Genomic DNA, 25,319 nt, shown 5'->3' on the forward strand with positions numbered 1-25,319 from the left:
GGTTTTGTGTGGGGGAAGATGGAGATGGATATGTGCTGGACCCGCTCAGAAGAGGGGAGGAGAGAGAGACAGAGACACAGAGGGGACAACTGAAAATAAGGAGAGGATAGGGGCACTAAGAGAATAAATGCTAAATAGGTGGGGAGAATAGGATCAAGGACACAGAAAAGAGATATGCTGGAGATTACAAATAAGGTTGCAGAGAGAAGATGGATGGTGGACAGGAGAGAGAAGAAATATCAAGTGGACAGGACACCTGGAAAGACAGGAAAAAGCACAAGACACTTTGACCAAATCAAATGGAAAACTAAAATGCTCAGTCTACAAAGGTAGTAAAAGTATTTTATTTTGTATTTATTAATTGAAATGTGTCACCTTTGGGAAATGTGCATCTCTGATATCTTCCACTTCTTTGTCTATAGTAATACTATATATGAATGTCTGATTTCTTGAGGTTTAGTTTTTTGCCTTCATATCTTTATTACAAAGCTGTAGTCCCTCATTTCATATTTGCTGAGGACAGTGTTGTTTAAAGTACTAGGTCAAAATACTTAAGTAAAAGTACAATGAACACATTAAAAAATTTACTTAAGTAAAAGAAAAAGTTACTACCTAATATACTTTTTGAGTAAAAAGTAGAGTGAATGCAATTATTGTTAACATTTTTATCCTAACAATGTTATTGCTCTACAATTCAATCTTTTAATAAAACTAAATTTTGAAAATGATTATAACTGTTGTGAGTGTGCTTGTGAGTCTTTAATCCACCACAGTTAAAAAGGTGCTCAACAAGTGCACTGTCAGGAAGTGGATTGTTCAATGTGATAAAATGTTCCTTCAAATCAGGCCAGGCCACAGTATTAGATGCCTTTTAACTGGGGCTGCTGGTATTGAAAACTCTTCAGTCTTAAGGTCAAAAAGCAGATTATCAATCCAGTGGACTGTCAATGCCAATGTAAAATGTTCTATGGGCTGTCCAACAGTCTGTTGTGATAAGAGACATGTATCTGCTCACCAAGAACTGCAACCAGCTTCATTCCAAAGTGACTGAACTCATCACTATTCTGTTTGGCTGGAGCCTAGGAACCAGCTCAACAAGCAGAAGAAACTCTACAGTTCTCATAGGCTATATTCCCTGAACACCAACATTTAAGATGAGATAATCCACTGTTTGTGTGATGAGGTTTGCAATTGCAAAATCCTGTTCCAAGTTTTGCTGTTTCATTTGGTTTACTGAGGAATCATCATTTAGGTCTCTCTGCCACTTTTACATTTAACTGCAAGCATCAGAGGTAAAAGTAGTAAAAATAGGTAAAATTATTACTTTGGTAAAAGTAAAAAAAAGTAACAAATTTTTCCGGTACTTTACAAGTAAAAGTAACAAACCTTTTACTTAAGTACAGTAACTAGTTACTTGGCTACTATATAACACTGGCTGAGGGTCTGCCTGTATTTTGCAAGTATGATCAAGGTGCGGTATTCTACTAGCATGTAGTTTCTATGCAGAGATCTGTAGCACTCCTATTTGCTCTTTTTTGCTTACTAGGGGCTGTATTGGTGTTTTAGGGCCTAATGTAATATTTATAGTGATGCCTTTTCACAGATAAAGTTGTTGCTTTTTGAGTCCTGGAGGTTAGTGCTATTATGGAATAAGGTGTTTTTACATAGTGTTTTTCAGTGGAGGGATTGTGTGTTGGCTTTACTGAGAGAACATCATCAAAACTTTAACATAATTTTAGTTTGTGATAACATCAGAGTTTGTGAAATAATCACGGAGTATATGTATGTGCCATTTTTTTTCCTCGAGATGGCAACCCTAGTGCAGACAGTTGGGTGTGAGGGGTGGAACGTCTGATAAGATGTAACAGTAAGTGAGGCAAGGGACTTTGAGTAGGGCATAGGGCGGGACAAGGGAGGGGCATGGAGCAGGGCAGGTGTCAGGTTTTTCTCTTGTCAAAAAGTTGGAAACCCTATCTGAGAGGAGGTGGAAAATGTGCACTACTCTTCACCAATTTGAGCTCCCTATGCTTTGCTCCAATAAACAAAGCAGCAAACTACACCTACTGGGGGGGGGGGGGGGGGTGTCAAGCTGCCTTTTACCATTCTGTGACCCCTAGCAGTAGTACGACTGCCACTGGGGGTTGTGGTGCCAATTTAAACCTGGGGCTGTAAGATGTATGAGGAACAGGGGACCATTGCTAGCCTGTTCCACAACTATCAGGGATTTCTACAGGGAGGCCTACTAAGGGGTGGGTCTTCATGGGTGTTGGGGATTCTGTTGGGAGGACTGTTCAGTGAAGGGGTGTCTGGAAGTGTGTGTGTGGGGGGGGGGGGGGCTGTCAGGGGCCACTAGTTACAGCACTGGTCCCTTTAAGGAGACTTCCTAGGATCCTTGTGCCTTGCATTAATAGCCTAGTGCTCGCGGACAGCAGAATAATGCAGCTTGCTCTCACATCCTCTGCTACTAACTCTCCCAAGCACCAGTTAGAGGGCTAAGTACTAAGCTGTGGTAACTCCCGTGATCAACCTTGCAAGTTTTGTTATTCTCCTTAGGTGCACTGAGCTGCTAATGCATGTCCCAATGCTCCTGGAGACATCTAAAAGGGATCAACACTTACACAATTGAAGCATGTACCATCCTCCCCCCCCTCCTAGACCAGAGCCCTGGACCCTGCTAAAGACCCCTGTAGCCCAACCTCCCTCCCTCCCTCCCTCCCTCCCCCCCCCCCACCACCAAAGATCCTCAGGATTTTCTAGCAGTTGGGACATGAGCAATCCACAGTTGCTATTGCCCTGTTGGATTCAAGGTACAAAATGGCACCAATTGACTCCTAGTGCTAGTTTTGTGTTAGTTCTTTGGGGTCGAGCTGCCAAATAATTGGTGTGTGCTTCTGTTTGATAAGTAGCGGCCTCATTTAGATGTATTTAGAGCATTAGGCCACAGGCTGATGCTCCCAGGAAGTAAAAATAATGCATCACAACATAGGCTCCAAACAGGTATCATCCAAGTACCTAAATTTAGTTACTCCTTTATAGACTTGCCATCTAAGGGGGCAATTCTCTAACGTGGTGCCTACATTTATGCACATAAATGCCGCACGCTGGGCACCAAGAACCCATTATAGAATACTAACAAACCCAAATCATCATGCCTAAATTTAGACATGACCATTAATGTCAGACTAACGGCAGGGCACATCTATGCATACACTGCAAAGCTCATAACTTACACAGGAATGGGTAAATCAAAGATACACCCATTAGCCTGCAGGTACTAGACAAAGCTGCAGGAGCTTGTTCCTTTGCTCCCACCACTCTACTCCTGCTCCTGTCAGCGGACCTTGAAAGCACCATGCACAATATGGACTCGGTGAACACAGGTGCATAGTTAAGGTCTGTTATGTCCTGCTCCCTCTGTTGCAAACTTCTGGCAGTAGAGGGTGGAACCCAGCAGTCGAGCAGAGCGGCAGGGCCTCATTCACTCCTCCTCACCCACCGCCCATCCATGTGGGACAGCCAATCATCCAGCCTGCCCTGTGACCAAAGCTAGACAAAATCCTCACAAATGCTTAGAGGCCTACCTCCTAAATTGAATGTGGCAATTAAAACATGCTAACAGTTAACCTGGTCCCTTAGCAATCAAGACATGACAATTTCTATATTAACAGCTAACAGAGCAGGGCAAAAATGGGTACAGAATGAATAGGTGTAATAGGATATGTTGTTGCAAATGAAGGCCCATTCCTATTTTCTATTGTTACCAAACAAAAATGAGCAGAAAACACACACAAATTTGTGCTTTTTTAAATTTGTCGATAATCGTGTACATTGGACTAGATTCAGTGAATTGCACCAAAAAAAGTCAGCATGGAAAAAATTATGCAGTGAGAAGTATTCTATAAAGGGCATCTACATGCCAGCACCTTATTTAGGCACAGATTGGGCATAACTATCAGTACATGTAATTCATAGAAATGCCCCCCCCCCCCCCCAAAATACACATCTTAGGATTTATGCACAAATCATTATAGAATACAATCCGCATACAAATCCCACTTAAAGCCAATTAAAACCAGTAATTGGTTAGCAGCAAAGTATTGGTGCTGATTGGCTCAATTAAGCTGTACATGCAAATCTACAATGCGCACACCTTTAGTTGCCATATGTAGAATCTGGGGGACTATGTGGAAACAGTATGCGTTATTTCCTAACAGTTGAACCACCACACATGTGCAAACTCTGGAAAATAGTGCATACTATTTTTTAAAATACTATTATCTGAAACTGAGAAAACAATAAAATGGCCAAACAAAAATGAAAATGCCCATAAACACCACAAAATGAAAATTTGACTGCTCATCCCTAGTAGCTAATTGATTGGGAAAATGCTGCGAACACCCAATAATTACTAGAAAGAACTTTGCAGTTACTACATGTTAATTTTATCAATTAATATCACATTTTAGTTAATGGGGATCTTAGGGTTCTTAGCTAGAATAATTCATTAATGCCGTGATGGCATACAGTAATCATCCTAGTATAGCTGTCCTGACAAGTTTCAGTCCCTATTAGGGCTTTATCAGAAGCTGTATGGCCTCGCATAAAATGGATACTCATCTACAAACTTTAAACCAAGAATATAAATATATAAATTTAAAATATGTTTAAGGAAATGCTTAAATGGTGTAAAATAACCACACCTTTAAATAAATAAATAAATAAAAAAAAGCCACCTGTAGTCAGAAACCAGAGGGATAAAAATACCTGTGCCCACTCTACAAGTTACCAAACATCCAACCCGGAATGACTCACTGGAACGGCAAAAATAACTGAGGTAACTGCACCCCAAGCTGAGGAGAGCTGATCCAGGCACTGAACAGTGCAGAACCATGGAAACCAACTGCCTAGTAGGCTGAGGAGAGTGGAGAGTCATCAACTCCACAACCAGAATCTATATTAAAAAAAAAAAAATAAAAACAGCCGATACAATCCAACACACATTGAATCCTGACTGGGAAACACCACTTCAGATAAAACAAATCTTCCTGCCTGCAGAGGAGGGAAAAAAAACAACCACCCAACAACAGATAAATATCCCTAATCCCCTTCACCCACAAGACCTACTAGCCCTCACACTCTACATAGCAAAAGGATAAACACAAGACAACTTATAAAATACAACCATGTCACCAGAACAACCAGAGACACACACAAACTACAAATCTACTTTTTCACGTACAAAGTACAAAAAAGACAAGCACACAACAACCACAAGCACACACCCTCCACAACTGACAAGGCCCAAGCAAACACCATCTCATCCCTTACACAAGAAACAAAATGCACATCATAAGACTTCTTTTAAGACTATCTATCTTAATACTACTAACAACCACGGGAGCCCTAACAGAAGAAAGCAACAACAAAATCCCAATACTATGCAACCTGGATCACCCAACTAGATACTCCGCCTTCCAGCAAGATAGAACCTGACTAAACAAAGAGATTCAACAACAGTCCAAACACAGCAGGTTGCAAATAAGGGAATCAACTAAAAAAACCCGAGCGAATGCCAAATAGTGAAAATTTCCAAAGTCTCACTAACAGAGGACAAATATCTACCGATACCAGTGGGATACATCAGTGCTAGATCAGCAATAAATAAAACTTAAACAATAAAAGATTGGATACTGGACAAAGACCTGGGATTGGTCTTCCTCAACGAAATATCTACAGATATCAGTGGGATACATCAACACTAGATCAGTAGTAAATAAAACCAAAATGATAAAAGAGTGGATACTGGATGAAGACCTGGGACTGGTCTTCCTCAACTAAACATAGATCCGTGACAAAGATGACCCTATAATCTCAGACCTCTGTCCCCCAGGCTATAAAATTCTGCACTGTACCAGAAATAGGAAAAGGGGAGGAGGCAATGCATTAATCTACCATAGCGGAATCCATAACACCACAACTGGAGAGCGCCTTGTTCAGAATAAAAGATAAATCCCTGCACAACCACCTCTGCTGCATACTATTCTATAGACCACCAAGAAAATGGAGAGCAGCACAAACAAACTTTATCGCAAATACTTGTATATCAAACCCAAACAAGATAATAGGAGACAATCTATATTTAGAAGCTCAGAGCACTGAAAGTACCAGAGACTGCAATGAATTCCTTCAACTATGGGACTTCTAATGGCCATCAGTGAACCCAACCCACACAAAAGAACTTCCACAACCAGAACTTCAAAATACAGAATCAGAGATGGACAGAAACCCCTTGGTCTGACCACTTCAGGCTAGACATGACCCTATGCTTGAAAGAACAAGGGACCTGGTCAACACAGATAAGAACCTCACACAAATCTGACCTTCCACATACAAAAATCAGTGGTCATCACCAACTGACTATACAAAATTCTTTTCAGAATGGGATAAAAGAAGCACTACAGTATGAGACTAAATAGCCCCCCAAGCAAACCAAAACCTCACAAAAACACAAAACAGTACCATGGTACGATGAGGAACTGATAGAGTTAAAAGTCCACTGCAGAAGACAAGAATGAGTTTAGAAGAAAAACAAAAATGAATCCACAGCAACCGCACGGAGGGAAGCACAAAAAAGGTACAAAAATCAAAATAAGACAAGCTAAATGAAGTTCTACAAAGAACAAGTAGGTTCAGATTATAAAGACACAAAGAAATTATATATGCTTGTAAACAACCTACTTGACACCAAATCATTGACAACGAACAATGATCCTCCACCAGCAACTGATCTGGCCAGATACTTTGAAGAGAAAATCATCAATTTACACAAAAACCTACCTCAGGATGATATTAATCTCAAAACCTTCATAGATGAACTTGACTACCCCCCCCCCCCCCCCCCGAAGAATCCTCAGTGGACAGAACATGGACAACCTTCGCCCAGCTAACGTAATAGTAGCGCAAGCATTAAGAAAAATCGCCACCGCATACTGCATGCTAGCCAAATGCCCCAAATACATCATATGAGAGCTCCCCTTAACCACTTCATTGACTAACTCACATCTCACCTGAACTTCATGTTCCGGGAAGCTCGATTCCCAATGGACAAGGGTACCATACTGCTCACACCAATCCCAAAAGACATCAAGAAAAACCACCAAAGATATCTCAAATGACAGGCCAGTAGCATCCATACCACTAACAACAAAAGCAATGGAAGGCTTCCAGCCAACCAACTAACTGACTAATCAATAAATTCTCCATAATACACAAATCCCAATCAGGCTTTAGGACCCACCACAGCACTGAAACGGTGCTGACTACACTTTTGGCTAAATTCAAACAGGAGATCTCAATAGGAAAAAGCATCCTCCTTCTTCAGTTTGACATGTCTAGTGCATCTGACATGGTTGACCACCAAATCCTACGAAGAATACTCAACAAACTCAGAATTGGAGGGAAGGTACTTGCATGGTCATGGGTTTCCTGACCACCAGATCTTTACCAAGTGAAGTAAAACTTGTAAATCTCTCCCCCATGGAAAACAGAATGCGGAGTCCCCCAGGGCTCACCACTCTCCCACATACTCTTCACCCTAATGATGGTTCCTCTAGCCAGATCTCTATCCAAACAAGTCTTCAACCCTTTCATCTATGCCGATGATGTATCTATCTTTATCCCCTTCCAGAATTAGTTATCTGAAATTACATCCAGAATCACGAACAGCATAAACATCATGGAATCATAGGCATCAGCCTTCAAGCTGAAACTGAATATGGGAAAAACACACTGCTCAATACTCTCATCTCCTCACAATACCAAACGCCTTACATCCATCAACGCCATGGGATCATCTCTCCCAGTAGTAGACAAACTGAAAATCCTAGGAATCACTATAGGCCATGACTTATTTATTGCATTTCCCACCTATTTGCAGGCTCAATGTGGCTTACAGAGTTTTGTTATGACATAGTCATTCCAGGTTATCAGATACAATTGGTAATGTACAGGTTTAGGTAAGGGCAGAAAGAAGGAGGATGTTATGCAGGATAATATAGAAGGTGGACTATAATACTGGCTGGGTTGGTGGGTAGTTTTGTAAGGCTATGGGTTATCTTTGTAGGCCTTGTTGAAGAGATATGTCTTCAGAGATTTGTGAAAGTTAGTTATTTCATCAATAATTTTTAGGGCTGTAGGCAGTGCATTCCACAACTGCGTGCTCATGTAAGAGAAGGTGGTGGCATGTATCAGCTTGTATTTCAGTCCTTTACAGCTGGGGTAGTGCAGATTGCGAAATTTGCGGGCTGATCTTATGGCGTTTCTGGGAGGCAGGTCCACAAGGTTTAGCATATAGATTGGGGTGTCTGCATGAATTATTTTTTGTACAATTGTGCAGATCTTGAACGCAATGCGTTCCTTGAGTGGGAGCCAGTGAAGTTTCTCTCTTAGGGTTTTGCACTTTCATATTTTGTTTTTCCAAATAGGAGTCTGGCTGCGGTATTCTGGGCTGTTTGGAGTTTTTTGATAGTCTGTTCTTTGCAGCCAGCGTTGCAGTAGTCCAGATGACTTATTACCATTGACTGTACTAAGGTATGGAAGATGTTTCTTGGGAAGAAAGGTGTTACTCTTTTGAGTTTCCACATGGAGTGGAACATCTTTTTCGTCATATTCTTCACGTGGGCATCGAGTGTGAGGTTTCGATCAATGGTAACTCCAAGAATTTTCAGATTTTGTGAGATGGGTAGAGAACAGTATGGTGTGGTTATGGTACAGTAGTTGTTTGTGCTGTGTTGTGAAGTGAGTACAAGACATTGTGTTTTTTCTGTGTTGAGTTTTAGCTGGAAGGCATCTGCCCAGGAGTGCATGATTTGGAGGCTTTGGTTGATCTCGTTGGTGATTTCGTTTAGATCATGTTTGAACGGGATGTAAATCGTGACATCATCTGCATATATGTAGGGGTTGAGGTTTTGGTTGGCTAGAAGTTTGGCTAGAGGTATCATCATTAGGTTGAAGAGAGTTGGTGAGAGGGGGATTCTTGGGGAACTCCACATTCAAGTATCCATGGGGGTGATATGTCCGCATTCGTTGTTACATGGTATGATCTTGTGGTCAGGAATCCTTTGGGCCATGTGAGAACTGTACCTCCTACTCCGAAGTATTCTAATATATGTAATAGTATTCCATGATTAACCATGTCGAAGGCACTGGACATGTCAAATTGTAGGAGGAGTATGTTGTTACCGGTTGCAATTGCTTGTTTGAATGAGTTCATTGCAGACACTAGTAGTTTCAGTGCTGTAATGTGACTGAAATCCTGATTGAGACTCATGCAGAATTGAGTGTTTAGGTATTCAGTAAGTTGTTTCGTCACTATGCCCTCCATGAGTTTGGTTATGAGCGGGATAGATGCTACTGGGTGATAATTGGTTATGTCCATTGTGCTTTTTTTAGCATCTTTTGGTAGCGGAGTGAGTAGGATGTTTCCTCTGTCCGTGGGAAAGAGCCCATTTTGAAGTCTGTGGTTTACATGATTTGTGAGGTCTTTTTTGAATTGTTTGGGGGGCGGATCTTATTAGGCTAGTAGGGCAAGTGTCTAATTTGCATTGTGACTTGGCGTATTTTCCGAGCTATTGTGAGATTTCATCTAACGATATCATGTCAAAGTTGGTCCATGATCGGTCTGCTGGGCATTCCCCGGGTTTTGGGTCTAGACATTCGAGAATGCTTGTGTACTCGGTGGTGTTGGTAGGTATCATGAGTCAGCGAATGCTACATACCTGTAGAAGGTATTCTCCGAGGACAGCAGGCTGATTGTTCTCACTGATGGGTGACGTCCACGGCAGCCCCTCCAATCGGAAACTTCACTAGCAAAGTCCTTTGCTAGCCCTCGCGCGCCCGCGCGCACCGCGCATGCGCGGCCGTCTTCCCGCCCGAAACCGGCTCGAGCCGGCCAGTCCAGTATGTAGCAAGACAATACACTTCAAGGGAAGACACAACTCCAAAGGGGAGGCGGGCGGGTTTGTGAGAACAATCAGCCTGCTGTCCTCGGAGATACCTTCTACAGGTATGTAGCATTCGCTTTCTCCGAGGACAAGCAGGCTGCTTGTTCTCACTGATGGGGTATCCCTAGCCCCCAGGCTCACTCAAAACAACAACATTGGTCAATTGGGCCTCGCAACGGCGAGGACATAACTGAGATTGACCTAAAAAATTTACCAACTAACTGAGAGTGTAGCCTGGAACAGAACAAACAGGGCCCTCGGGGGGTGGAGTTGGATCCTAAAGCCCAAACAGGTTCTGAAGAACTGACTGCCCGAACCGACTGTCACGTCGGGTATCCTGCTGCAGGCAGTAATGAGATGTGAATGTGTGGACAGATGACCACGTCGCAGCTTTGCAAATTTCCTCCATGGTGGCTGACTTCAAGTGGGCTACCGACGCTGCCATGGCTCTAACATTATGAGCCGTGACATGACCCTCAAGCGCCAGCCCAGCCTGGGCGTAAGTGAAGGAAATGCAATCTGCTAGCCAATTGGATATGGTGCGTTTCCCTACAGCCACTCCCCTCTTGTTGGGATCAAAAGAAACAAACAATTGGGCGGACTGTCTGTGGGGCTGTGTCCGCTCCAGATAGAAGGCCAATGCTCTCTTGCAGTCCAATGTGTGCAGCTGACGTTCAGCAGGGCAGGAATGAGGACGGGGAAAGAATGTTGGCAAGACAATTGACTGGTTCAGATGGAACTCCGACACAACCTTTGGCAGAAACTTAGGGTGAGTGCGGAGGACTACTCTGTTGTGATGAAATTTGGTGTAAGGGGCCTGGGCTACCAGGGCCTGAAGCTCACTGACTCTACGAGCCGAGGTAACTGCCACCAAGAAAATGACCTTCCAGGTCAAGTACTTCGGATGGCAGGAATTCAGTGGCTCGAAAGGAGGTTTCATCAGCTGGGTGAGAACGACATTGAGATCCCATGACACTGTAGGAGGCTTGACAGGGGGCTTTGACAAAAGCAAACCTCTCATGAAGCGAACAACTAAAGGCTGTCCTGAGATCGGCTTACCTTCCACTTGGTAATGGTATGCACTGATTGCACTAAGGTGAACCCTTACGGAGTTGGTCTTCAGACCAGACTCAGACAAGTGGAGAAGGTATTCAAGCAGGGTCTGTGTAGGACAAGAGCGAGGATCTAGGGCCTTGCTGTCACACCAGACGGCAAACCTCCTCCAATGAAAGAAGTAACTTCTCTTAGTGGAGTCTTTCCTGGAAGCAAGCAAGATGCGGGAGACACCCTCTGGCAGACCCAAAGAGGCAAAGTCTACGCCCTCAACATCCAGGCCGTGAGAGCCAGGGACTGGAGGTTGGGATGCAGAAGAGCCCCTTCGTCCTGCGTGATGAGGGTCGGAAAACACTCCAATCTCCACGGTTCTTCGGAGGATAACTCCAGAAGAAGAGGGAACCAGATCTGACGCGGCCAAAAGGGAGCAATCAGAATCATGGTGCCTCGGTCTTGCTTGAGTTTCAACAAAGTCTTCCCCACCAGAGGAATGGGAGGATAAGCATACAGCAGACCTTCCCCCCAATCCAGGAGGAAGGCATCCGACGCCAGTCTGCCGTGGGCCTGAAGCCTGGAACAGAACTGAGGGACCTTGTGGTTCACCTGAGATGCGAAGAGATCACCAGGGGGGTGCCCCACGCCTGGAAGATCTGTCGCACCACACGGGAATTGAGCGACCACTCGTGAGGTTGCATAATCCTGCTCAACCTGTCGGCCAGACTGTTGTTTACGCCTGCCAGATATGTGGCTTGGAGCACCATGCCTTGACGGCGAGCCCAAAGCCACATGCTGACGGCTTCCTGACACAGGGGGCGAGATCCGGTGCCCCCCTGCTTGTTGACATAGTACATGGCAACCTGATTGTCTGTCTGAATTTGGATAATTTGGTGGGACAGCCGATCTCTGAAAGCCTTCAGAGCGTTCCAGATCGCTCGCAACTCCAGAAGATTGATCTGCAGATCGCTTTCTTGGAGGGACCACCTTCCTTGGGTGTGAAGCCCATCGACATGAGCTCCCCATCCCAGGAGAGACGCATCCGTGGTCAGCACTTTTTGAGGCTGAGGAATTTGGAAGGGACGTCCCAGAGTCAAATTGGAGCAAATCGTCCACCAATACAGGGATTCGAGAAATCTCGTGGACAGGTGGATCACGTCTTCTAGACCCCCGGCGGCCTGATACCACTGGGAGGCTAGGGTCCATTGAGCAGATCTCATGTGAAGGCGGGCCATGGGAGTCACATGAACTGTGGAAGCCATGTGGCCCAGCAATCTCAACATCTGCCGAGCTGTGATCTGCTGGGACGCTCGCACCCGCGAGACGAGGGACAACAAGTTGTTGGCCCTCGCCTCTGGGAGATAGGCGCGAGCCGTCCGAGAATCCAGCAGGGCTCCGATGAATTCGAGTTTCTGCACTGGGAGAAGATGGGACTTTGGGTAATTTATCACAAACCCCAGTAGCTCCAGGAGGCGAATAGTCATCTGCATGGACTGCAGGGCTCCTGCCTCGGATGTGTTCTTCACCAGCCAATCGTCGAGATATGGGAACACGTGCACCCCCAGCCTGCGAAGCGCCGCTGCTACCACAGCTAGGCACTTTGTGAACACCCTGGGCGCAGAGGCGAGCCCAAAGGGTAGCACACAGTACTGGAAGTGGCGTGCGCCCAGCTGAAATCGCAGATACTGTCTGTGAGCTGGCAGTATCGGGATGTGTGTGTAGGCATCCTTCAAGTCCAGAGAGCATAGCCAATCGTTTTGTTGAATCATGGGGAGAAGGGTGCCCAGGGAAAGCATCCTGAACTTTTCTTTTACGAGATATTTGTTCAGGGCCCTTAGGTCTAGGATGGGACGCATCCCCCCTGTTTTCTTTTCCACAAGGAAGTACCTGGAATAGAACCCCAGCCCTTCTTGCCCGGATGGCACGGGCTCGACCGCATTGGCGCTGAGAAGGGCGGAGAGTTCCTCTGCAAGTACCTGCTTGTGCTGGAAGCTGTAGGACTGAGCTCCCGGTGGACAATTTGGAGGTTGAGAGGCCAAATTGAGGGTGTATCCTTGCCGGACTATTTGGAGAACCCACTGATCGGAGGTTATAAGAGGCCACCTTTGGTGAAAAGCTTTCAACCTCCCTCCGACAGGCAGGTCGCCCGGCACTGACACTTGGATGTCGGCTATGCTCTGCTGGAGCCAGTCAAAAGCTCGCCCCTTGCTTTTGCTGGGGAGCCGCGGGGCCTTGCTGATTCGCACGCTGCTGACGAGAGCGAGCGCGCTGGGGCTTAGCCTGGGCCGCAGGCTGTCGGGAAGGAGGATTGTACCTACGCTTGCCAGAAGTATAGGGAACAGTCTTCCTTCCCCCGAAAAATCGTCTACCTGTAGAGGTAGAAGCTGAAGGCTGCCGGCGGGCGAACTTGTCGAATGCGGTGTCCCGCTGGTGGAGAGACTCTACCACCTGCTCGACTTTTTCGCCAAAAATGTTATCCGCCCGGCAAGGCAAGTCCGTAATCCGCTGCTGGACTCTATTCTCCAGGTCGGCGGCACGCAGCCATGAGAGCCTGCGCATCACCACACCTTGAGCAGCGGCCCTGGACGCAACATCAAAAGTGTCATAAACTCCTCTGGCCAGGAATTTTCTGCACGCCTTCAGCTGCCTGACCACCTCCTGAAAAGGCTTGGCTTGCTCAGGGGGAAGAGCATCAACCAAGCCCGCCAACTGCCGCACATTATTCCGCATGTGTATGCTCGTGTAGAGCTGGTAAGACTGGATCTTGGACACGAGCATAGAGGAATGGTAGGCCTTCCTCCCAAAGGAGTCTAAGGTTCTAGCGTCCTTGCCCGGGGGCGCCGAAGCATGTTCCCTAGAACTCTTAGCCTTCTTTAGGGCCAAATCCACAACTCCAGAGTCATGAGGCAACTGAGTGCGCATCAGCTCTGGGTCCCCATGGATCCGGTACTGGGACTCGATCTTCTTGGGAATGTGGGGATTAGTTAATGGTTTGGTCCAGTTCGCAAGCAATGTCTTCTTCAGGACATGGTGCAAGGGAACAGTGGACGCTTCCTTAGGTGGAGAAGGATAGTCCAGGAGCTCAAACATTTCAGCCCTGGGCTCGTCCTCCACAACCACCGGGAAGGGGATGGCCGTAGACATCTCCCGGACAAAGGAGGCAAAAGACAGACTCTCGGGAGGAGAAAGCTGTCTCTCAGGAGAGGGAGTGGGATCAGACGGAAGACCCCCAGACTCCTCGTCAGAGAAATATCTGGGATCTTCCTCTTCCTCCCACGAGGCCTCACCCTCGGTGTCAGACACAAGTTCACGGACCTGTGTCTGCAACCTCGCCCTGCTCGACTCCGTGGAACCCTGTCCACGATGGGGGCGTCGAGAGGTAGACTCCCTCGCCCGCATCGGCGAAGCTCCCTCCGCCGACGTAGTCGGGGAGCCTTCCTGGGAGGTGGCCGCGGTCGGTACCGCACGCGGTACCGACGTCGGGGACCTCAACCTGGGCGATGGGCCAGCCGGCGCCACGCTCGACGGTACCGGTGGCGCAAGCACCGCCGGTACCGGAGGGGTAGGGCGCAACAGCTCTCCCAGAATCTCTGGGAGAACGGCCCGGAGGCTCTCGTTTAGAGCGGCTGTAGAGAAAGGCTGAGAGGTCGATGCAGGCGTCGACGTCAGTACCTGTTCCGGGCGTGGAGGCTGTTCCGGGCTGTCCAGAGCGGAGCGCATCGACACCTCCTGAACAGAGGGTGAGCGGTCCTCTCGGTGCCGATGCCTGCTGGGTGCCGAATCCCTCGGCGACCCAGAGCTCTCGGTGCCGACACGGGGAGGAGACCGGTGTCGATGCTTCTTCGATTTCTTCCGAAGCATGTCACCGGAGCTCCCCGGCACCGACGAGGAGGACGTCGAATCCACCCGTCGCTTCCTCGGGGCCGAGACTGAAGAAGGTCGATCTCGGGGGGGGCTGTACCGCAGGAGCCCTCAGGGTAGGCGGAGACCCACCCGAGGGCTCACCGCCACCAGCAGGGGAATGGACAGCCCTCACCTGCACTCCACCCGATGCACCACCGTCCGACGACATCAGCAGACGAGGTCCTGGTACCACCGACGTCGATGCAGCTATCCGATGTCTCGGCGCCGATGCAGAGGCCCGATGCCTCGATGCACTCGATGCAGGGGCGGCCGAGAAAGATGGTCTGGACGCTGACGACGTCGATGCACTCGAAGATCCCGGTGCCGATGCCGACGAAGAGCCCGAGAACAACACGTTCCACTGGGCTAGTCTCGCTACCTGAGTCCGCCTTTGAAGCAGGGAACACAGACTGCAGTTCTGAGGGCGGTGCTCGGCCCCCAGACACTGAAGACACGACGAGTGTCGATCAGTGAGCGAGATAACCCGGGCGCACTGGGTGCACTTCTTGAAGCCGCTGGAAGGCTTCGATGTCATGGGCGGAAAAATCACGCCGGCGAAATCAAAAGCCGAAATGGCGAAATTCGAAGCACCAAATTTAGAGGGAGAAAAAATCTCGACCGAGGCCGAAAAAAGGCCTACCCCGACGACGAAAGAAAACTTACCGGGGCAAAAAAGCTGGAAGTACGGGGAGGATTTACACGAAACCCGGCGGGGGGTTTGCGGAGCACTTCCCGACTAGGACAAAGCTTTCCCGAAGGAAAAAAACACGTTCAAACAAATTGGACGCGCGAGGTCGACTTTCCGGGGCTCGACACGGCGAAAACACGACCGTACCGAGTGCGGACAAAAGAAGACTGGCCGGCTCGAGCCGGTTTCGGGCGGGAAGACGGCCGCGCATGCGCGGTGCGCGCGGGCGCGCGAGGGCTAGCAAAGGACTTTGCTAGTGAAGTTTCCGATTGGAGGGGCTGCCGTGGACGTCACCCATCAGTGAGAACAAGCAGCCTGCTTGTCCTCGGAGAATGAGCTTTATAATTTTTTCATTGAAGTAGTTTGCAAGATTGGTTGCGGATGGGGTATCTCTTTTACTACTACTAATTATCATTTCTATACGTTTGTTTCCACATTGTGTGGAACATAACGTATAAAACACTACTTTCCAGGAGCTGTATTCTGAAACCTTGTCCAAAGCATGGTACTTGCCCATGCTATTGCCATGGAATTTAAACAGGGTGTAAGGAACAAATTTTAAAGAAATTACAGCAGCAAAATTCATATTTAGAAAAAACTGATTTGAAAGTGCTAGACCTCTTCACCAAAGATTACACTGGCTACCTATCAAAGTACTCATAGCCTTCAAGATCTGTTCTCTGGTCTACAGAATCTACGGCCTATTGCCGGGATACATGGCCAGCCTAATAGACCTACCAATTTGCAACATAACCAGTGGCATGAGATCCTACCTAACCCTCTACTTCCCTAAATATCAAGGCCTAAAATACAAATCTAAATACGCTATCAGCTTCTCATACGTCTGTACCAAACTCTGAAACACACTACCCAGAGACCTAAAATTCATGAACAATTACCTAGTATTCCAAAAGCACTTGAAAGCCCACTTATTCAAAAAATTCCATTCCGATTACGCCACATAGCAAAACAGATCACTAGAAACTCTACAATCATGATAATGGACCGAACTGAATAGACAAAAACTGAACTAAGCCTCCATCACCTCAAATGGCATTACACATAACCCAGTCTGACTAAATATAAATGTAAACCATAATGTAACCTAACTATAAGTGAACTGTATATCTCATTGAAACTTTATATCCAACCTATCTACTTTTAGACAACTAAGCCACATTGAACCTACCACTGGTTGGAAAATGTGGGGTACAAAGGCAGAAATATGTAAATTGAAATATCCTATATAATAATTTGCACCGCCAACGTTCTATGTCTGGATGCCTGGGTTCATAACATCCATAACCACTCATTGCCCCACCCTCGCATCAAAATGTAATGACGTCAGAGGGCGGAACAGCGAGAGGGAAGGGAAGCCAGCACCAGCCAGCCAGAGAACGTTCAGGTACAAATCGAGGGGAGGAGAGAATTGCGAGGGGAGGGAGGGAAGGGCAGAGGAGAACTGATGGACATGGATGGGATGGGAGGACAGTAGAGGAAAGAATCGTGGGACATCAAGGGGAGGGCAGAGGAGAATTGATGGACATGGATGGGAGGGATAAGAATTGATGGGACACGGATTTTTATTTTATTTTTGTTACATTTGTACCCCGCGCTTTCCCACTCATGGCAGGCTCAATGCGGCTTACATGGGGCAATGGAGGGTTAAGTGACTTGCCCAGTCACAAGGAGCTGCCTGTACCTGAATCAAACAGTTCCTCAGGACCAAAGTCCACCATCCTAACCACTAGGGGAGGGCAGGGGAGAGAAAAAAACCCCTTACATGACAGCCTTCCTAGGGACCGTTTCATTGTTGAGGAAACGGGCATGGTTCCACTAGTAAAAGCATAATTACATTTGAAAAGGAAACATATCATTAGGTGAGAGAATGCAATGAAAATCACTACTGTAAAAGAAAACTAAAGTACCTGGTTCCCAAAACCAAAAACCATAGAATGGATACATTGATCAGAACATGAAAATGGTGTAATGGGTGTGAATGAGGTGGAAGCCAGAATTAAACGGGAAAGTTTGTATCTAGGGAAAAGAGCACAGAAGATGGATGCATTTGCAGCCAAGTCTGTCTAGCAGGCTGCAAGCTGGGTTTGTCTAGCACACTCCAAAAACTCTGGAATTTAACTACCAGCTGGGTCTGGATGGCAGAATGAAAATGTTACAGGAGCAGGAAATAATTGCAAATCAAACCAAATAACCTGGAGACAAGATGGCAAAGTAGGGTGTTACCAAGCAAGGCTCCTACTGTGGCCACAAAGTTTAGTTTCCTTTCCTTCATCGGTAATAAGTGGAAGGCACAGCAGCATCCAGTGGTACAGACTGATAAGGGTTACACAGAAAGCTACCTTGAGCAAAAGGATGCTATTACTGTGAGGTGTATGTGCATGTGACTGGGTGCACCATGCACAAAAGTTAACTATGTGGTACACACAAGTGCGAACTATATTAAAAAAAAAAAAAAAAAAAAAAACCAGAAATGAGTCTATTAGGCACTCTGCTGTAAAACACAGCAGTAAACCGGGAAATTTGGCATCAGGTCCAGGTTGGTTAAGGTTAGATCTGATGTCAGTTTTTAGGAATATCAGTATTTTTCATGCAACCAATACAAGTGTCTATAACTTTCAAAGAGAGCGAGAGGTAACAGATCTGTACACACTGAAAAAAAACAAAACAAAAGCAGAATGTTTTTCAACCTATATTAGCCCACAAACATGTTATGTGCGAGAAATGTTTGTGAGGCTAATGCTTATGCACAGAACATTCCAGTTCAGGCCCAGATGATTAATGACATTTTCATTGGACACATACACAGTGAAGCCACCCTTACCACAGAATCTTTGTGGGTCCGACTGAATTTCCCCCCCAAAAGCGTGCAAGTTCTGCAAACTTATATTTGCATCTCGTTTAGCTTACATCGCCAAAGAATATCTTCTCTTTAAGGGAAGTCTTGCCTCAACAATTTAATTTCTTTGAAGGTGTGAATAAATGTGTGGATAAAGGTGAGCTGGTTGATGTTAATATAGGAGGAAATGTTCTGTTGTGGATTAGGAATTGGTTATTGAATAAAAAACAGCGGGTAGGGTTAAATGGCCATTTTTTTCAAAGAAGGAGGGTGAATAGTGGAATGGTACAGGGATCCGCACTGGGACTGGTAGTTACTTAACATATTTATAAATGATCTGGAACTCTGAATGAACAAACGAGGTGATTAAATTTGCAGATTACACAAAACTATTCAAAGTTGTTCAAATACATGCGGACTGTGAAAAATTGCAGGAAGACCGGGCATCCAAATGGTAGATGTTAATTAAAAACTTGCTATGCTGTATATTCCCAAACATATGGATCTAAGCAGTTTACATTTGTACTAAAACAATATAAAAAGGAGTGCCATAATAAAAAGGCCATTAAGACAATCATCCAGATACAACCACTCAAGCCAGTCATCCAAATTCAAAACAATCCAAGACCAACATCCCAGATGAAATTTAAGGTGGGCAAATGCAAAGTGATGAACATTGGGAAGCATAACACAAATCAGTAATCTGATGCTGGATCCACCTTAGGAGTCAGCACCCAAGAAAAAAATCTCTATGCCATTGTAGACAATACATCTAAACCTTTTGCCTACTGTGTGGCAATAGACAAAAAAAACTAACAAACAGGATGCTAGGAATTAAGAAAGGGATAGAAAATAAGATCCAGAATATTATAATGCTCTGAATCACTCCATGGTGCAAACTCACCTTAAGTATTGCATTCGTCACCATACCTCAAAAAATATATAACAGAATTAGAAAAGGTTCAAAGAAGAGCGTCCAAAATGATAAAGGGGATGGAATTCCTCATATGAAGAAAGGCTAGAGACTAGGGCTCTGACTTGAAAAAAAGATGACTGAGATGGTGTACAACAGGTAACAGTGAATTGATTTTTTTACTCTTTCAAAAAGTACAGACTAGGAAACACTCAATGAAGTTACATAGAAATATTTTGTCATTCAATGAATATCTGGAACTCGTTGCCAGATGTGGTAACAGCAGTTAGCATATGTGGGGTTTAAAAAAGGTATGGACAAGTTCTGGGAGAAAAAGTCCATAGTCTACTATTGAGACAGACATGGGGGAAGCCACTGCTTGCCCTGGGATAGGTAGCATAGAATGTTGCTATTTGAGTTTCTGCCAGATACTTGTGACCTGGATTGGCCACCGTTGAAAGCAGGATACTGGGCTAGATGGACCACTGGTCTCAGTATGGCTATTCTTATGTTAATCTTGAGGTAGAAGCCACATTTCCAATTATCGATGCACTGTACTGGTCCCTCCGTGTGTAGAAGATGGATGCTTTTTGCCCAGCTGGGCATGCCACAGGCTTTTCCAGTGTACTTGCTCGACAAACCAGAAATGGAGAGACCAGACAGTGCTGTCCTCAGAGCTAATATTACACTTAGGGCTCTAGGCTCACACTGCCCCCCCCCCCCCCCCCCCCCATGAAACTAACCAGAATGGTCACTGTTGGAGCAACTGCAGATCAAGTTGCTGAGAGGTGATCCTGCCACATTACCAACTCCTGGCCAAGATGTTTCAGAAAAGGAAAAGTGTGTCACAGGTTCTGGAATGTGGGCCACTGCTGGTCTGCATATGGCAGAAGAGTCACACGCTACCCTTTGGGGCTTGGAGCAATGTCAGGCACTTAAGACAACATTGGAGGAACATTGCAGAGCAATTTCTATTAAGACATTTTTAGTGAGACCTAAATTTTTTAACACTTTCTCTCAAGAGGGTTTGTTGATGCTAGAAACAATTTGCTCCCATTTTGTGCAAGTCTATGAACACAGTTCAGGTCAAAATACATGACCAAGAGTTTGGTTATCAATCATCATACAGATGTATTTGAAGAGGCATTGCTGGACATGGTCATTCATATGTTACTTGAAAGTTCCGTTTCCTCAAGAAATGTTCTAAAAAAAATTTTTTAACTCTCTCATGTGCCTACACAAGAATTGTTTAAAGAATGATCTTGTAGCAGTTTTGAACTCCTTCTGATCAGTACCTCCACATATAAGGTTTTTTCCTCCCAGCTTTCAAATAGAAACAAGCTGGGGAACAGGTCCCTCCCCCTCCCTTCATAAGTTTACATTTAACTGGACTATTGAGAGCTCTGGTAAAGGTGGAGGTTTTTTTCATAATTTTCTGTGAAAGGGAGAATTATACCTTTTGAGCCTCTCCTGTTCTCTATATTTCTTAGTAAATTATTGACCCCATTTGTTATCAGTGAGGTGAGGGCTAACACTATACTGACAGTAAAGGGTATTTCCTTCCTTGGATATCTCTTTTGCTGTACCAAGGTATGCATTTCTTTTATGTAACTTTAGAAATTGTATAATTTTTAAAAACTTGTAGCATAGAAAGTCACTCAAATAAAAGTACTTTTATTATGATCAAACAAAAAAAAAAAAACCAAGCAGAATAATCATCCTATTTACATATTCCCTCTCAAATTCCACACATGACTGCACATACCTGCATTTTTATATAAGTATAAAATTACCAATATAAGTAATACAATAGGACTTACTAAACTTTCTCAGAAACCGGATAGATGAGGTGTTCTACAGATGATCAGCACCCAAGCTTCCTGATGACCAACAGCATTTTCTACAGCAATTTTATCTTGTTAAACCATTTTGGCATTGCTCAGGGTAGCTCATATAGTACAAGTCAGTAGTTCAAATCAGAGTTCTCACCACCTGATATTTTGCTAAGAAAGCTTTATAGACACATGTGATTTTCTATCAAACAGTAACCCTCTTTAACAACTCCATCCCCCAACAAAAACATAGAACTAGAGTTGCCCAAGATAGCTCAGAAAATAAATCAAACTCATTAATATATACAGCATACACAAACAAACCAAACCCAACATTTATACAACAGAAAGCAAGAATTAGCACCATGAGGAAGACAATCAAGAGAATAATTATATCAACTTCTTTCAAAAACTATACAAAGCCTGCTGGATTCCTTCAGGCAGTTTGTACTGTAGCATAGGAGCTACACCCAAGAAAACCATTTCCCTGATCTGTGAACTTTTTAAAACCTTAAAAAAAAAAAAAAAAAGATACTCGATCTCCTCAGCACAGCTGATCACCTGTCTCATACCACCACAGCAACTTATCACTTAAACTCAGTAGATAAGTATTATGCAATCCCTTCAACATCAAATTTAAGCAATTTAAGATCTTAAACTTTTTCACTGGTAAGAAATACTATTGAATTTTTATTTTTTATTTGAAGGGGGGGAGGGAGATAGGCTGTCTTGACCACATAAGAAATTCAAACTTTTAGATATGGTGTTCTCTTATCTAGTAGAGTTTTCAGGACATCCACGTGAATATGCATGAGGAATTTGTGTACACTACCCTCACTGTATGTAAAATGTCATGGTGTACCTCCAGGAGATGGTTGAGAAACACTATTCCAGATCCAACCCCAGATAAGAGTCACTCTCCCTAAGCTACTGCCCCCACACAATACTTAATGTCAGACTGGCTGATGGGCTATCCTAGTCAAACAAGTTTTATTAGTATTTAACAGGGATTATTTAGCCAAACAATCCCAATTTAAGTGATGCGAAGACGAGAGCCCTTTGCTGAACACCTTCCTCCCAACACATTGATGTGGCTATCAGCAGCACAGATGAAATTCTTAAGAGCTATAGATATCAAACCTCCCCTCCACCCCAAGATCGCATAAAGATATTTATGTTTATTTGTACCTGATATTCCTAATATCCACTGAAATGTGTTATAACAGTGATATCTTGTGGCACTCTGCACAGCAGACAAAAAGATGCTACCCATCCTAACACTGCTTTCTGCAACCCCAGTGAATCACACCCATGCAGAATAAAGTAGTCCACTAGGTCAGTGGGGGAGGAATAAAGCCAACCTTCTCCATATATAAAAGAATTACCAAGACTGTCTCCTTGTTGTAGCCCAATCAAAATTCTGAAACACACCTAACCTCCCACCATCCTCCAAAAGGTCAAATGCAGGGTAACGATGCATTCAGAAGTTTCACCTAAAAGCAAAGCTGATAAACTGACACATGCTAAGTTATCCAGGTTTGGCTTCTTCAGGAGGGGGTCAAGAATTGACCAACATAGGGAAATAAATTATTCTTCCATCAAGGACTTTCACACAATGGACATACTGACAACAGAACCAGTGGGGCAATTCTGCATTAGTAAGTTCCCACAATATGTCTACCCCAAACTACATCTAACTGACAAAGCCTGCAGAAGTGGAGCGAGACTGATTCAGTGAACAAAGGGAAAGCTTGTTGTCAAATCAGGCATAGACTGCCTCTTCAAACATTTTAATTGAGCCAAAATTCCACTTTTCAGAAAGGGACCTCTTTCCTACTATTGCAAATAACACAAAGTATGCAAGGATAATAACCTCAGAGATAATGTTATTTCCACATTCTTTGCCTTATACTTAGAACCTATCAAGGCAGAAATACACATTACAGCACAAAGTCCCTGACATAAAAATAGTGCATAAAACAAATTTAGCAATTACATTAACAAGTAGTCCTAAGGGATATGCATGGCATTATAGAGCCAGGTCTGCGACTACAATGAACTCAGGATAAATTCTTGGGCAACAGCTATGTCCACAATTGAAATAGGGAAAAGAACTTAATCTGAACAGGGGACCTTGTATGTTTACCTATTCATGGCAATGCAGTGATAAAAGACAGACTGTCCAAAACGGGAAGCAATATCTTGCAAGTGGTTGCACACAATAGCTGGCAACTATAAAATCTCTTCAGGAATGGACAAACTGGGAATTTGGTACGTTTTCTATTAGCAGCACTTCTGTTGCTTGCTCAGAGAACTATAAAGGATAGCCACAACCCAGCATTCTCAGATGATTTATCCAGAAATTGACTGTGATAAGGAATACATGAAGTCCCTCAGACCTCCACTATTTCTAATTGCCACAGCTTAACTGCTCTAAACATCTGGTTAATCTCCTCTGTAATGAGCATAGTGACATTTTTCTTATGCCTCATTTATTCCGAATAAAACCTACATATCCCCTAAATCTGAATATACTTTAGTGGATTCTTCAAACATAAAGCAAAGCATTCGTATCAACAATATAGAATTTCCCCAGGGAAAACAGCAACATCATCACAAACGGATACTAAATGTTGCTCAAATTCAACAAGATCTCATTTACATTTACAACATAAAAAGCTAGATGCACAGTCTGCTGGTTGCTGCTTACCTCCTGCATAAAGGGGAAGCATGAACCAATTCAAGTTTTCTGGCAAGTCAGTCTTCTGTTAATTACATATACTGGGTAGTTTGAAGTCTATCATTAGAACTCAATATATCAGACAACATCCTTGGTCAAAGGATGTGTAAAACAAACACAGAAAAATACTGGTATTGGCTTAATTTATTAATTTAACAAAAAAAAAAAGTACATAAGAAAACATACAGGCATTAGTGAAAAGAAAGTGGCTACATGTAAATGACAAAATGTAAATGCTGTGCCATAAAGAGCACTAACCAGAAAGAACATCGCTAAACATAAAAACAAGCAAATCTGTACAAAAATCTCAAATATATACATATATTCTTGCCTTGACCAACATCAGAATATATATTTGCCTTATTGTCTATGGAATGCCCCTCCCCTCCAATAACATACTATGTAAACATTTAACAGTGGAAGCAACCAACTAAACAAAAGAAAAAAAGTCAGCTGCTTATGCCATACACTTCTTTGGGCACAGCAGTACTCTAGAGTGTTCCTACAAAAACTTAACAGGTTCTTCCTGAGACACAAACATTACTGATGAACTCTATCATCACACAGAACTTAATGCTAGAAAAGAACTTTTAGAAATCTGCATAGATGTACTCAAATTACAGTGCTATCTGCACATTTTTCCACTTAAAACCTTTGAAAAACAAAAAAAAATGTCAAATACATAGCTTACTAAAATTTGTCAAACATTCTCTGAAGGTCAGTTCTCAGGCACTCAAAAGTTACATATTATTAAAGAAATTTTATATTAAGCAGACCCTGGCCTCTCCATTACTAAATGCAGTGCCCGATTTAAAAATGTAACCTTTAGGTTTTCTAAATGGAAATAATTCTAACAGTGGGGCCCTTTTACTAAGCGATGGTAAACACTAGCATGCACTTACCACAGCTTAAAATGGTGTCCTGCAGTAAGTTTGAAATTGGATGATGTGCATCTGGGTGTGGAGATCGGGTGTTTCTGAGCTAATCAGCGCAGCTTCATTACTGCGCCATGATTAGTGCAGGATTACCATGTAAAGTGTCGGTAAGTGCCAACAGTAATTTAATGGCCGCATAAGCACATGGCCATTAATGGGAAAAAAAAAAAAAAAATCAGCCATCTTACAGTTGCAGTAAAAAAGCAGTGCGCAGGAAAACCCACATAAGGGCGCACTAAGGCCACTTTATACCGCAACCTAGTAAAAGGACCCCTGTATTAATTCCCTTTGGTGTGTGCAACACACTGAATAACTTGAGATTTTAAGCAATCTATGGTGCTTAATTCAGTGAGACCTCAGCTCTAGCAGAAACTTTTAAGAAATAAACATTGGCATGCAATAA

This window comes from Microcaecilia unicolor, chromosome 6 (genome assembly GCF_901765095.1).
Source record: "Microcaecilia unicolor chromosome 6, aMicUni1.1, whole genome shotgun sequence".
Taxonomy (NCBI): domain Eukaryota; kingdom Metazoa; phylum Chordata; class Amphibia; order Gymnophiona; family Siphonopidae; genus Microcaecilia; species Microcaecilia unicolor.